The sequence below is a fragment of the Dermacentor silvarum genome, chromosome 9 (assembly GCF_013339745.2).
Source record: "Dermacentor silvarum isolate Dsil-2018 chromosome 9, BIME_Dsil_1.4, whole genome shotgun sequence".
In the NCBI taxonomy this organism is placed as follows: Eukaryota; Metazoa; Arthropoda; class Arachnida; order Ixodida; family Ixodidae; genus Dermacentor; species Dermacentor silvarum.
Window position 1 is genome coordinate 90,956,865 of NC_051162.1, and position 16,277 is coordinate 90,973,141.

General features: G+C 49.1%; 1 protein-coding gene across 1 annotated transcript in view; it reads right to left on the bottom strand.

Moving 5' to 3' along the window:
- The window catches only part of LOC119463337 (glutamate [NMDA] receptor subunit 1-like), a 168,163-nt gene that overhangs the window by 96,987 nt on the left and 54,899 nt on the right, over positions 1–16,277 (bottom strand).

The following is a 16,277-nucleotide window of genomic DNA, read 5'->3' on the forward strand; positions in this document are numbered from 1 at the left end:
TCATCCCTGTCGCAGTTATCGTTTTGTTCTCCGTGTTATGAGCCCACCGCGAGCCACTACACGTGTTAATTACGTCCCTATATAGCAGAGAGTTCGTGGGTATTCGCGTCCTCAAATAGTACGGAGGCTGTTTATTGCGATAGCAATTATATGGACACTGCAAGCGCATTTCTGCCATCGCCGTGGACGTGGCTGCGAGGTTCCGTACGAAGCCCAAATACGGTAACATCGTCACCGTGCGCCGCACGTTGTATGTGCGAGTGAAAGCTTGCGAGGGTCAGCTGACGATCGCGGCTCAGTCTCGCGCGAGCGGGGGAGAAAGGCGGAGCGGACGAGCGTAGCTTGAAAGCTATCTGCGATGTGGATAAAGTGCGCGCCCGCACAGACCTCATCTTAAAAGCGAACTGCGATGTGGACAAAGTAAACTATAGAGCCGGTAGCCTCGTATGCGCTGTGCGTTCGACGTTTAGTTCGCGTTGAAGAGAGAGACGGCACGAAGGTCAATTTGCTCACTGCTGCGGCCGCACTTCCTCACTCCAGCGTTTTGACAGCGAGTTTCCGCGGTCATCGAGCGAGATGCGTTGATGTTTACCGGTGAACGCGTTTCACCGTTCTCGCTAATTTAGTTAGTAAGCGAATGTTTATAAGTTGACAAGTAAAACGTCCCCCCCCCCTCCCCCCACTCCTTTCCCGCAGTGGGAGTCCGTCTGTAGCAAGGATTGCAGTAAATACGGTATGACGCGCTGGTGTTTAAGAAAGAGAGCACTAGCTGCTCCAGAACAATATCGAAACGCATTCTAAAGTACCACAAAACGTTTTATACGCATCAACATCACCATGAAACATTACTATGCAGAGTAATCAAGCAATGGAAGTTGCCACGGCTCGACCTGGTATTGCGCTTGTAGATTATAGCTTGCAGTTCCGCAGCGTCACTGTGTTTCTGTCGTGATGTGCAATTTGGCGCGAAAAGAGGGAGTGCGAGAGGCAATGGATGGGGAAAATTTCCAGTCACTTTAGCACGCGCCAAAGAGGGTGAAAGCGAAAGCCTGCGCGCTCAAAAGACATTCATCAAATTGACATTCTCATTCGAATGCGTTGTTACTTCTTAAAGCTTGTTTTTTTCCCACCAAAGATCGTGGTTTCGAGTGCCTTAATTGAGACTAGCGTAATTAGTTGTGCCCTAATTATTTCGCACTAATTAACACCCGAGGTCGCAGGTTTGGCTCCCCCATAAGCTCGAGGGATCGACTCCCACCGAAGGTTGCGTGTTCCAGTGCCTGAATTAATTCTACCTTATTTAAGTTTGCCTCTTCTTTTGGCATGATGAGCGGTGTCGGAGCCAGCTGTGGAAGAAGACGTCTCTACGCGAGACGAGCTCACGTGACTTTCTGTACCGCATGATGCGTGCCCAAGGTCACCGTCTGATGAGGCATTCAAGGCTTTCGCCTTAAAAACTAACGGGGACAAAGGGGCTCGCAAAACACGTGGGTTAATAAGATGGTCAGCCGTCGACAAAAGCACGAGAAGCTTAGAGTAATGGTAAAAAAAAAAAGCAGAGAAGAAATCGACTGAGCTGGAATGGTTACAAGCACGCCAAACTGTACAATATAGAGAGACAAACGTTTTTATGGTGGCAGAAAAGGTGAATGAGAGATAGGCAACATTTTAGACAGCAATATATGTAGTAAAAGCTGATTATCTCAAGCAGGCTATAGGTTACTATTTGTCGCAACCCCGTTTTCAAAGGGTATACCATCGCGCTTGCAATTGTGTTAATTGTGTAATTGAGCAATTCTGTTATTCATCTACTGTGTTAATCCGTATTGTAGTTTACACGACAGCGAATGCATAGCGTTCTAGCTTCTCTGTTTTTGGATTTAGTACGGTGAAGGCCGCGACAACGCCGCCGTCAGCAGTGTCCACCGTCGGACCTGTGCTTCGTAAAGTCGCTGCAATCGATCATGGGGTGCCGCCTCGCTTATATACCGGTCTATGACCCAAGGATCTGATGGTGTGCACCGTAAGAGCAATCACGACTGAACGAGGCTCGCGTGCGCGCGCATGCAAACACACGCTTTATAGGGTGCTTCAGCGAACACTTTCAAAAATTATTAAAGGTTGCCTGTGGCATATAGCACAATTCTAGTGCATGAGCTGGTCTGCTCGAAGAGGCGGACCTTAGTTGCACCAGAAATTGAAATGTATAATTGACTAATTACCAAAAATTAACTAATTAGGTTTTTAACTAATTACCTGATGGCCCATATTGCAATTTACAAATTGTTGCCATGGAGTTCGCAAGGCGGATCCACTTAGAATTAATTCTCAAGATGACACCAGTTTCGAGGTATTAGAGTTTTAGAATAGGGGCCCCAAACGTTTTGGGGCCCCAAAGAAATAGCGTCGACACCACTGCGCATGCGCGAGACGCTAACTGCGTTTGGGTTTTGCGTTGGGCACGCTATTTCGCCGATTTACCGGGAGCCCCAAAAGCAGCCCCAAAAGTTTTGCGTCAACAAACATGGCGGCACCCATCGAAGCGGCGGCTCTCCGAGTACCAAACTCGGCTTGATTCGTGGTAACGCGTGAAGTTAGTAAGCTAGGAGAAGTGACTGCGGTTATCGCTTCCTCTCAACTAACGTGTATAATGAAGATTGATTCATTTGACGCCGCTGGTTCTGAATTCGATTGTCGATTTCATGGCTCGTAGGCCTAACGTGGATTAGCTTGGCTGGTGAAGGCACGTCAAGTTGGTTACTTAAAATTAGGTGCAATAAATCGCTTGCTGCTAATAGAATAACACCTTAATTGTAATTAAACGCAAAACCACGAAAGTCAAAATTACTCTTCCCATCATAAAATGGTATAGTTTATTTTAATATTTATAATAGCTTTTCTTTGACACCGTAGTGGCGCTGCAAGCGCAAGACGGTATTCGCAAACGTAAAGCCCTATTCTAAAACTCATCGCTCTTGCATGCCCCAACGCTAACACCCGCAAAGCTCTTTTGGGACCCCAAAGTTTTGGGGCCCCTATTCTAAAACTCTCTATTAATTCCCGAACTTTGGGGAGAAATGCATTGGCGTTCTAGTTAGTTTCTTAACAAAACGTCGCTTTATGCATTGAAGCACAAAATTAACTGGAACGCCAATGCATTTTTCCCCAAAGTTCGGGAATAAATATCTCGAAACTGGTGTCATCTCGAGAATCAATTCTGAGTGGATCCGCCTTGAGAACTCGCGGCTACAATTTCTAAATTGCAATATGGGCCATCAGGTAATTAGTTAAAAACTTAATTAGTTAACTTTTGGTAATTAGTCAATTATACAGTTCAATTTTTTGTGCAAGTAATGTCCGCCTCGTCGAGTAGACCAGCTCCTTAACTAGAATTTGGCTATCTGCCACAGGCAACCTTAAATAAATTTTGAAAGTGTTCGCTGAAACACCCTGTATATAGATGTGTCAGCTAACGTTAGCTAAGCCTCTATAAAAAAAAGGAAAAAAAAGCCGGCAGATCCGACGCCCTATGGGAATCGATGTTATGGGAAGCAGTTAACGAAACGAACATGAGAGAACCAGACGTGGGCGGCTGTTTCATGACCTACATGACAACCATATCATCACATTCACGACTTGAGTCCTCACGAGTCCCTTTAACAACACCTAGGTGACTTTAAGGCGAAAGCCTTAGCCATGCTCATGACTATGCCTTCAACCATTGACCTTTTAGCCTTTTCCTTCACTTAGTACCACATCCAAAAACATTCCATTGGTTTTGAGTGCTAATCTTCTTTCGCTGAGTCATTGTCTTTTTTTGCTGAGTCATGCTCATGACTATGACTTCTTCCATTACCCTTTAGTGTTTCCTTTGCTTAGCATGTACCCATGTCAGAACCCATTTCAGTAGTTTCTGAGTGTTTATCTCTTCTTGCTGAGTCACTGCCATTTTAGGCGGTTGTTTTGTGACCGACATGACACGCATGTCATAATATTCATGTCATGACTTATCATTTAAGTTCGTCATACACTCTTGTCATAGTATGCCAATTTTGGCAAATATCAAGTTAACGATATGACCCTGAGAGCGCCAAGACGCAGGTGGCTATCTATCTATCTATCTATCTATCTATCTATCTATCTATCTATCTATCTATCTATCTATCTATCTATCTATCTATCTATCTATCTATCTATCTATATATATATATATATACCGTCAAAGTGGCACATGTTCGGCAAGAAATGCTGTGCATTTACCTGCAAAAAAGGGAGGACGCTTGAGCTTCGCCTTTAAGAGCGGAACGCGATAGCATTCAAAGTTCCCTGGCTGCTTATGAGGCTTTTCTTTCGTATATTCAAATTACAATCCGACGCTATCACGTCTGTAGGCTGTGGTTAAATCGTACTATACGATTTTTTCTGACAGATTTTACTTTGAAAAATTCAATTTCTGTTCACTAACGCCTTGCGCCACGCGAAGAGCCTGCCCGGTCGATATGGTTCGGGATGATGTGGTTCAGCATGATTATTTCCGCCAACGACGCCGGCGCTTACGCCGACACCGACGCAGACGCCGGATTTTTAAACGCAGGAGGCATTCTCATCACGCGCCTCTCTTTATCTAAGACGACATTTGCATTTCCACGTTGCGACGCAGCGGTATGCTCTTGCTTGCTCGCACGTCGGCGTTCGTTCTTTGTAGTCGCATTACCATGGCATCGCATCACTTTCCACTTTGGCGCTCTTCATTCGTCGCTCGCTGGAGGCGTTCTCGCATCGCTAGTGGACGTCGCCTCGGTTCTCCTCTTTCTGCGGTTCCGTTGGTTACATTCTGTGGCCGCTGCCGCCCGACTTCTTCGACATTTCTTCCTCGCTCCGTGGAGCTCTTCGGATACACTCCACCGCTGGCACGGAATGCAAATGCAGGCTCTTCAGAGGCAAATCACAATAGAAAGTAGCGCCATGACGAGACAAAGAAGACATAGTCGCCATTGTCATCACTGTCACAGTTCTCGTTTTTTTTTTCTCTGCGTTAGGAGCCCTTTCCTGCCTCCCTTCACTTGTGTATTGCGTCACTATATAGTATAGTGTGTGTGTGTGTGTGTGTGTGTGTGTGTGTGTGTGTGTATTCATGACCGCAAACAGTACGGATACATTTTTTTTTGCACGTCAGCGATGTTTAGTGTGGGTGCGTTTTACTTCGGCGGCTGCTGCTTATGGGGCGGCCACCCGAGCCCTATCTTGAAAGCGATCGGCGACGCCGACAGTCCAGCCGTCGAGGCGCACCGAAGGCCCATAGCTTCATGCGCTCTACAGCACCCATACGCTTGCGCGTCACCTGCATTAACGATTTCATTCGTCGTAGGTTTGCATCTACAAACGGACCGCGCTTGACACGACAAATAAATAGCATTCGCAAATTTAAAATTTCTGTTTAGCATCCATACCCCCATGGAGCACGATGCAAGTGGTTTCTATGTTTTGTGGGATGCAACCCAACACTTAGGGGTGCAGGCAGCCACAACCTTTCTCACATGATTTGAGGCGTACACACCCGAGCCATATGGACGTGCGCGCGCCGTTCAGAGAGTTCAGCTTTGTTATTTTTCTGACAGGGACGTTGGATCTAGATAACATTTTACATATTCGACAGTGTGACGACGAGCACACGTTTGTCTGTGGCACGATTTTAATATTTATCTGTTGCTTCTTATTGCACGAAACTTATACGGTAGTAACACGGTGCATTTTCGATCGCGATCGAGCCAGCTCGACATCGAATTTTTCGACGATTGCCTCCCTTCTGCAGCTTGCACAAAGGGGCCAATCGTGATCGAGAAATTTGGTCCCAATCGGGCTCGCTCGCGATCGAAGATGCACCGTGTGACACCACGGCTCCGCGCGCAAGGCAGCGCTCTTCCCACTTTGCCGAGAAAGACTGGAGGTTTGTTGCCAATGAACAGGGCCCAGCGATTGAACGCGATACTAGGAGGGCGCGGCCGACGGCACTTCTTGCGCCGCCGGTGGGCGCTGGGGACACCGAGCCGATGCATTCCTGCATCGCATGAAAGCGAGAGTCCTTGTGATGCATTATGACTGCATTCGGCTCATCTTCGATCACCTACCACCCACCAGCGGCGTGAAAAGCACCGGCCGCCATGAGCTCCAAGTACTGCGTATCACTCGCCGAACACCGTACATGAGCGATCGTCTAACGTCGTCTGCTACTCACCGAACATTTGCGCTCCGAGGACGTACACAAACTCTTCATCGCGCAAGTGTTTGCTGAAAACACGGGCATATGAGCTCAGTTCCCTACACATTCGAAGCTTCATCAGCCATGCGTTGCGCAATTTCCTATCTTTGGGGTAAAAGTGGAAGCTCACGCCCTGTTCCTTCGAGTACAGTACATACGTAGCGCCCTGCGGCACAGAGCAGTATAATGTGCCATGCCACGGATAACTTTGAGCGCACTTTCCGAGCTTGCATAGTCTCTAGGTGTCCGCGCACATGGAGTGCAATACAACGCAGTTCCAAGGGGAAAACACTAGAAAATCGCGGTTAAAAACGCGTTCCAACTGTCCGCTTCCCTTCATAGGAGCAAGGTGGGATCACGTGATCCAAATTTTCACGTCAAAACATTTGCACCGCCCGCATCTCCAGTGGTGGGCCTCGCGCCCGATATATAGAGATAAAGGTTTTTATGATGACAGAAAAGAGTTAGAAGAGATAAGTAACATTTTAGACGGCAACATATGTAGTAAAAGCTGATTAACTCGAGCAGCCAATATTTTGCTATTTGTCGCAGCCCCGTTTCAAATGGGACGCTATGGCGATTGCTTCCCCATTTTGACACATTCCATCGTGAATTGTGTTTTTCTATGTTGTTGTTTACACGACAGTGAATGCATAGCGTTCTAGCTTCTCTGTTTTTGGATTTAGTACGGTGGAGACCGCGCCAACGCCGTCTCCAAAATGGGCAGTGCCGCTTCTTGTATTTTTGATGGTCCACTGCCGGACCTGTGCTTCGTAAAATCGCTGCACTCGATCACGGGGTGCCGCCTCGCTTATATATCGGTCTACGACCCAATGATGTGATGGTGTGCACCATAAGAGCAATCGCGACTGAACGAGACTCGCGTGCACGCGCATGAGAACACACGCTTTATAGGGTGTCCTAGCTAACGTTAGCCAAACTTCTATATAAAAAAAGAAAAAGAAAAGAGAAAAAAAATGTGGTTGATCCCTCTTATATAGGAATCGGTATAGAACACGAAAGTGAAACGTGTCTTCACAGAAGTAGTGTAATGTTTATTGCACATTGATATATAATGTCTATTGGTGTTTTGTGGCTAAAGCGCGCTTAGGCGTTGATGCACCCACGCTGACGCCTGGTGGCACGTCTCCTCCATCACGACTACCAACGTCGATGACCATGAGCAACCGTCGTGCATATGGAAGCTGCACTACGCTGCACACGCTAGCACAACGCGAAAGACGAAGCACGTAACTGACACACTAATACAACGCGCAAGACAAAGCACGTAACTGAATCGTCACCGAGTCAAATCAGCGCGTACAGCGCGTCGTAATTGCAGCCTCCGCGATCAACTTCAGAAACATTTTCAGAGCTAATTGCGGAGGCCACGCTCCGCTGTGCTGAGTACGGTGAACGCCACCTAGGTGGCGTTGGTAGTGCTTCTTGATGCCAGCGTCCCTTCGAATGCTGGCATCGAGGCGTCGTAGTACTGAGACCACCGAAGCGTTCACTGTCGGTGCGCGTTAAGGCCGGAATACATGGAGCGAATAACCGGCGTCCGAGCGAAGAACTTCGTCGGGCGGCGAACGTCCGACGGCCGGCGTCAAGAAATTTGCCGTCCGCAGCCGATCTGCCTGTCCAAACATTTTCGTCGGGCGAACGCCGCCGCCGGAAGCGTCTAGCGCGCAGCGGTGGACGACAGCCAATCAGGAGGCACTAGTTCCGGTCGCAATGCATGCTGGTGTTTCGCGCGCGCGCGCCTTTTCGCGTCGTCTGCAATCGCGTTGGTGTTGCCGTGTCTGCATGTCTCTGCACCGATTGAGTAGTTCCTAGTATGATCTCTCAGGAATCGCGTTGTATTTGTACATCCCATATCCGCTGATCTGCGAGGAAACAGACAAGCAGTGCAAGCTCTCTACAACAACCTTCAACAGAAATCTTCTGATCTCAGAGGCCACATGCTGTCGTCATGCCTATCTCCCAACTTCCCCGATAGATGGCGTTGGCATCGGATATTTCTTTCGCTAGGCTTAGACGCGTTCGAAACGAGAAGCGATCTCGAAAACTACTCAAGGTTATCCATAATACTCTGTCGTCGAAGCGGCCTGAGACTAAGCGAAAGCCGTTTACGCAGTCATTTGCTTCCAACTAAGTGAATTCTACAAGGACAACGCCAAATTCAGTTCGAAGCGGGCGGCCGGGACCGCCGCCAACACGGCGGCCAACGCGCGGCGGCGTTCGCCGCATGTATTGCAACACAGCAAACATCCTGCGTCGTGTCGCCGCGTCGTTACTTGACGCGTGAAGTTCGTCGAGAAAGTTCGCTCCATGTATCCCGGGCTTTAGTGTCATAATGCAGTACTTCTCTTTTCTGCTCATAGGCGGCGGCACCGCCCCGAGCAAGAGCGCGGGTACACGGAGGAGTGTTAGATATATAAGGCGCGTCTGTGTAGCTCTCTGCGAATGCGTTTGTGGCGCAATGGGTTAAACGCTCGGCGATCTATCGTCGCGGACCGAGAGGTCGTGGGTTCGATTCCCAAATTTTGCATGTTTGTGGAACTTTTTCTTCTGGTTTCTTTCTTTCTATTATGTTCTATGACGTATTTCCGTGACGGAAATCCGTCAGTGAAGTCTTGGTGGACCCCGGAATAAAACACTTTCGTGTTAAAAATGGGATGACGCCTAAACTTGGCCTATAAGAGTGGAACGCGATAATATTCAAAAGTCCCTGGCTCCTTGTCAGGCTTTTTTCCTCGTATGTTCAAATTACAATCCGACGCTATCACGCCTGTAGGTTGTGGTTAAGTCGTACTTTACGATTTTTCTGGCGTATTTTACTTTGAGAAATTCAATTTTTGTTCACTAACGCCTTGCGCCACGCGAAGGGCCTGCCCGGTCGGTATGGTTCGGGATGATGCGGCGTGATTACTTTCGCCCCCACCTCGGTGCTTACGCTGACACCGGATTTTCTGCGACGGGGGCCCTTAACGCTGTATCGCGTTAAACTGAGCCGCAACGCTGTGGGCGCCGTTTCATGCGGAGGAGCACACCGAGACTACTTCAGTAACTGCTGCAGTTCGCGTGTCACTTTCTGACCTTGAAATATTGAAAAGAGACATATTAACGCGAATACGATGACAAGCAATGCAAACTGACATGATAATGATCTCATGTGAATTCTAGAGCTACATGTTATCTAATCAAACAAGCTTAAGCTCGGTAACCTTGCAATTAGTAAACTTGAAGCGCATTTCACACTTACCGAATTGGAAGTCAAGCCCTAATGAAGGTTCATTTAGCAAATCCGCGTGACAGCAGTTTCGAGCCATTCATCTTCAAGATCTGTGGCGAAATGCACTGATGCTTCAGCCGGCTACTATTAGCACTCTATTTTACGCAGTGCAGTGCTGGTGAGTATTTTAACTGAATGATACCGTGTCCCCCCCTTAAGATTATTGAAGCGGCGTGTGTGTGTGTGTGTGTGTGTGTGTGTGTGTGTGTGTGTGTGTGTGTGTGTATGTGTGTATGTGTGTGTGTGTGTGTGTGTATGTGTGTATGTGTGTGTGTGTGTGTGTGTGTGTGTGTGTGTGTGTGTGTGTGTGTGTGTGTGTGTGTGTGTGTGTGTGTGTGTGTGTGTGTGGTGTGTGTGTGTGTGTGTGTGTGTGTGTGTGTTTGTTGTGTGTGTGTGTGAGTGAGTGAGTGAGTGAGTGAGTGAGTGAGTGAGTGAGTGAGTGAGTGAGTGAGTGAGTGAGTGAGTGAGTGAGTGAGTGAGTGAGTGAGTGAGTGAGTATAAGCGAGTGAGTGAGTGAGTATAAGCGAGTGAGTGTCTGTGCCTCCGCACCTATACCGTGGCGCCCATGTGGCTTCCTTGTATAAGCGACAGCGATACAGATCGATAACCCCGTGCGCCTTCTGTGTATCGGACACCGAAGTCATACGAAAATATCTACGTCTCCTCTGCTGCTACAGCGTTGCCTTTAGATAACTCGCGCGCCACACACGAATCCACCGGTCGATCGCGTTGTTGGCGTCGTTATTATCCTCTTGAAATGAATTCTACAGATCTCGAGTTACGTACGCCCGTTTCCGTTCCACCTTCTTATCTGTCTTCCTCATTCTTTCCACGACAATGTACGGTGCTGCCTCGCATCTGCAAACGTCTAAACTTGCCTCTTTGATCATCTGGCTGCGATATGGCTTCTGAGAGGAAATCGGAGCCAGAGGCCTCTTTCTCTTCTTTTTTTTGTTCGGATGTGCAGTTATGATGTTTGGTCACGTTTATTCTTATTCAATACGACCAACTCCCGATCTATGTATTTTGTCTCTTCGCTATTTGTCCCCGCCAAATGTGATACTTGTTCGGCTGCATAGAAGAGCTTCAGTGGCTTCAAAAGAGACAGCGCTAAACACACGTGCGCTATCCAATCTATCATGTACGAAACTTCAAAATACCTCGGATGTTTCTATGAAAATCCAACCGAACGCATGTTTCTCGGCGGATTATTGAGAAGCCGCGAATAATTTGTAGGGCCTCATGTCCAATTAGGTAACAAAAGTATTTTATAACTTTCCAACGGTTGTTAAGTTAAACCCTCGGATATTACGTGCTGAAACCACGATCTGACGAAGGCACGCCGTATATAGTGGAGGGGGGGGGGGGACTATCTGGGTTAATTTCGCTAACCTGGAAATTATTAACGTGCACCTAATTTACGGCACGCGAGCGTTCTTGCTTATCGGTGAAACGCACCCGTGAAAGATTAAAATGTAGGGTACAGGCAATAACATCGTAAAAACCGACGACAGACGATTATCAGGAAAAAGACACAATCGTCCCCTGTTGTTTTCCCTACGTCGATTTCCACGCTGCGGTTGCTTCTATTACATAGACTACCAGGCAGCATGCATAAAGAAGCAACGTCACATCTTCAGCTGGATTATTCGTGGAGGCCCAGCGTTATTTGAGCTGCCATATACGTTCCCATTGCTACATATAGAAAGCTCTCGCTACAGCAACGTATGAATGAGACGCAATTTACAACAGAGGATCCACAACACTGCCATGGTCCACCATGCATGAGAAACCATAGCAAATAACGCAACTACCATGGAGCAAGGTGGACAGGGCCCTGTCTTCGCCTATCTCGCACTGCATTTGTCGTGTCCAAAGTGTTGCGCCCCGGCAGCGCGCGGCGCCAACCTTTCTCCAGTGATCACTTGAACCGCTCACCTCCTCCCTTTTTTTGGGGTTTCTTAATGTTCTTTCTCTCCTCGCCTTCTCCGTTAAATTGTTGCCAATAAATATACGCGCCATCGTATCGTACTGACAAAACCGAAAGCAAGAATCGTGCACACGCTACGCCATGTAGCAATCAACGTTATAGGAAGCACTTTCCCAGTAGCTGGCTATGTAGCCTCGTATAGGGGAACAGAGAAGAGAAAAGGCTAAAGGAAAAGCAACGAGGTTAACCAGGGCTGAGCCCGGTTGACTACCCTACACACCGTAGGTTGTGCACAAAACACACGCACGACAACAAAGGAATGGCTGACACGAGCCCAATCATTGCGCTCGTGTTTCACTCGTGTTCGTCGAATCCTTACTTCTCGTTCAAGTGTCTTGTGCGCACCCCACGGTATGGATCGAGACCACGGGGTAATCGAGACCAGCCCGCCCAGCTTTCAGTATACTTCATGACTAGCCAACACTGCGGAAAGGAAAAGGTTGAGGGAAGGAGTAAGCATCGTGCGGAGCTCCACAAAGTGTCACCAGAGATGGCGAGACGTGTCCGCGTCAGGCAAGCAGCCGTGCTTGCGACCGCAGCGTGTGTGTGACGACAGGCGGAAGACGACGACCACAACGACGATGGATTGACAACGAAGAAAATAGCTTGAGTGCGATGACGACGTCACGGTGATGAAAGCATGGCGCTGATGGCAGGACAAAGACGGCGACGAAGATGGCATGACGGACCACCCGGGCTTGCCCTTTTGCGTACCGATGCGAAGCACAAGGCAATGCAGATACATTCACCGCCATCTTCACCCTAATCATCAACACCCCTCTCTTTACCTCCGTCTCCCTTCCCGAAGGCTCAGTAGCAGGTCAGAACATTGATTCAGGCCGACCTCTCCGATTTCTACGATAATGAATGTCTCTCTCTCAGAGCCGTTTTAGCAGATATTGTCGTTACTTAATGCAATGTCACCGGAAAACGCAACGTTTCGCATTGGGGACGACGAGCAATTGAGCGAGAACTACTGGCACCCGCCGAGCAGCCAGACGTGTGCCGGCACTGCAGCACACGATGGCGATCGCTTGCGATTCGTGCCGTAGAACAAGCCCTCCGAAATCGGGTGTGCACAACATGATCTCAGAGGCCATGCGTAGGAGCGTGCTCACTGCCTATCAGCAGCCGAGAAAAGGCGCGGTCCGCCCATTGCTATACGCTGACAGCTCGAGGTATACGTCGGCGTTGCGGGGTAGTGCAAGCACAACAACGTGCAGCTGGTGCTTTAGGTGCGGGTTAAGAAATTTTCACGCAATAGGGCCTGCGAGTGTCCTTCGCGGTGGCTTAATGCAGCCATGGCGTTGCGCTGTGGATCGCGATGTCGCGGGATTGTTTTCCGGCCGGAACAGTTGCATTCCGATGGGAACAGGACGCTGTTCGGGTGCCCGGCTTTCCACAATTTAAATATTGCATTGGAGTCGGCGCTCGCGCTTCGCTTCGCGGCCATAACAGTCTGCAAGCGCTATACCACCACACGCTAACGTTACGTTGCTCTTGAACGGTAACGGCCAAACTATCGATGTGCGATAATCGTTTTTTTTCATCTCTCTGACGGTCGCTTCGGTAACGCTGGTAGGCAAGGTCCCACTTGCGTGGTTCGTAAAATCGCTGCACCCTTCGGTGCTGGCAGCACTGAATCGCGGTCACGTGGTCTCGCGATTGGGAAACGATCGAGACCGTCAAATGCGCCGGAGTTTTGTAGGAGTATCTGTTGTGGATGCATCTTTAAAGTTGACGAGTCGTGCTATCAGCATACATTAAAACGCCAGCAATTTCGAAATTACTCCGATGCGATGTTCCGTGGTCAGGCTCACCAGCATTTGCAACAATGGTTTCATTTAGACGCAAAAAAGTACATTCGGGACTTAGAAACAGACTACAGAACGATTACATGTTCGCACTTTTCTGCAATTAGACTTAACAGGCGTTTTAATTCACGGCGAGTCAACTTGTAGCAATAATTGCAGTAACGACGGTATGAGGCACTGTTGTTTACGAAAGAGCGCCTGTTTTACCTGAATATACAAAGGAAGCCGTAAGTAGTCGAAACACTTTATAAAACATCAGAAAACGGTTTATATGCATCACATCACCATGAAACTTTACTATGCAGAGTAATCAAGGAATGAAAGTGGCCGCGGCACGACCGGGTACTGCGATCGGGGATTATAGCTCATTCACCGCCCTTGTTACTTGCACTTGCATTGGGCAGTTTCGAGTCGCTGTGTTCAGGGGGCGTTAGGTGTCTCTGTCGTGATGTGGAACTGGGCGCGAAAAGAGGGCACGCCAGAGACAACGGATGGGAAAATCTTATGGGAGCACAGCGGCTGGCAAGGGCGGTGGCTGGTCAGAATTAGCTGGCCAGCCGTCGAGATAAGCAAAATAAGCTTAAAGTACTGGAGAGAAAAAAAATACAGGGAAAAATCGATTGAGCCGGGATGGTTACAGGCGTATCAAACTACAATATAGACATAAAGGTATTGATGATCGCAGAAAAGATCAATCACAGGTAAACAAAGTTTTAGACAGCAATATAGGTAGGAAAAGCAGGCTATAGGTGACTATTAATCGCAGCGCCGTTTCAAAGGCGCTCGCTTACGCATTTCGACAATGAATGTATAGCGTTCTACCTTCTCTGTTCTTTTATTTTATTATGATGAAGGCGGCCGCACAATGACTGTCAATGTCAGGAGTGTCAGGAGGGTCCTCAGCCGGACCTGTGCTTCGTAAAATCGCTGCACTCGATCATGCAGTGCCGACTCGCTTATATAGCGGTCTACGACCTAAACATTTGATGGTGTCTCCCGCGGCACCAATCACGGCTGATCGAGACACGTGGTCTTGACCCCGCCGTTCTCAAAAGCCCTGAAATACCGACACGAAAATGTTGCCAGCATGTCTGCGTGCTCAGCCGCTAATGACGTGCAAATGCGTAAGCCTGCTGGTGCTCACGTCAGCTCACGTCAGAAATTAAGTCTTAGCGTCGAGAAGTGGCGCGGTCTTTGGCACTGCTGCAATAGAACAAGGTTCCGCGTCTATAGACGTTGTTCACGGGTCGTCTAAAAAAGTTGTCGCCGTTTCACCTGAAAGGCGAAGCATCAATTGCGATAGCAAATTTGTAGAGAGCTATACGGAGTAATGATAGTAGCTTTATCAGCTGTATTAACTTGGACATGCAGCAGCACCTGCCACACGCAGAACTTGTCAACGCCGTCGACGTTTTGCCCGCGTTCGCACAAAATGCGAGCCGCGTTGGTGAGTGTTGCCGGAGCCTCTGATATAAATAGGCACTTGGTGCCGCAGCTAAACGTCGCCTCCCTTCCCTCCCCCTCCCCACCACGGCCTTTCGCGTGTCGGAAGAAGGCGCGTTTGCTCTACATATATGGTGATTGTAAAGGAGGAAAGAGACGCCTACTTCTGCAGCCCTTAAGAGAGCACAGCGCAGAACGCGCGTTTGTTCTCCGCCGTGGGTTCACTCCCCGTGAAAGCGCGCGTGCCTCGCGCCCTTTCACTCGCACATACAGCGTTCGGCGGCGCGCGGCGACGGAAGGAAGGAAATCAACTTTATTAAAGGTCCTGCAGGCCACGAGAGCTTTGGGGCTCTCATGGAGCGGGCGTCTCCCACGACGGAACCGGGAGGTTGAGCTTCCTGGCGGCGTCGTGGACCTGCTGGACGGCCCAGAGTTGGGGAGCGAGTTCTTCGCTCCGAATTGCTTCTTCAAACTTGCGCTTGTCCGGTTCGGAGTTTATGTGAGCTTGCAAGCACGGCCAGAGTAAATGATAGACGTTAAGGGATGTATTACAATTGGTGCAATAAGACTTGTCGTAGAGCTCAGGCATGTAGTGGTGTAGTCTGTTTTGCGTGGGGTATGTGTCTGTTTGTAGCATTCTGAGAGTAACCGCTTGAGCTCGAGTGAGCGTGCGGTGTGGCGTGCTAAACTCTCTACGTTGTAGGTAGTAGTGTTTAGTGATTTCATTGTATGTAGTGGGGGCGTCCTTGTTCTCCAAGTGGTCGGGTGAAGCCGCGCGGTCTGTAAGCGCGCGCGCAGCCTCGTGTGCCGCCTCGTTAAGGTTGGGGACGTCGCCGATCTTTGGTCCTAAGTGTGCCGGGAACCAGTATATGACGTGGTGCTTAATCTCTTTCTTTGTGACAATTCTTAGAGCCTGTGCGCAGACCGTGCCCTTTTGAAAAGCTCTAATTGCGGCTATGGAGTCACTGTAGATGTGAGAAATATTGTCATTGGTCAGCGCAACGGCGATCGCAACCTGCTCAGCCTGTTCAGGCTTCCTTGCGATTACCGTGGCTGCATGTCTTGTGGATCCGCAGCCGTCCACCATCGCCACTGCGAAAGCTTTGTTTCCCGCGTATGCCGCCGCGTCCACAAAAGCTGAGCTTTCGCGGTTTGCCAAGGCTTGGTTAAGGAGGAATTGTCCTCTCGCTTGTCGTCTGCCCCTGTTGTTTTCGGGGTGTACGTTTCTGGGTATCGGTCGGACCGTGATCTTAGCGCGGATGTCCCGTGGGAGGTCCGCAAAGTCTTTTTCTATGTTTCCTTGAGCAAAGCCCAGCTTCGCTAGGATCGTGCGCCCCGGAGGCGTCGTCGAAAGCCTAGCAAGCTGGGCGCGCTGCTGGGCCTCGGCAATTTCTTCCAGGGTGTTGTGCATACCCAGGTGCCCCAGCTTCTCGTTGCTGGTGCTGGTCGGAATGCCGAGGGCTTGCTTGGTGACCT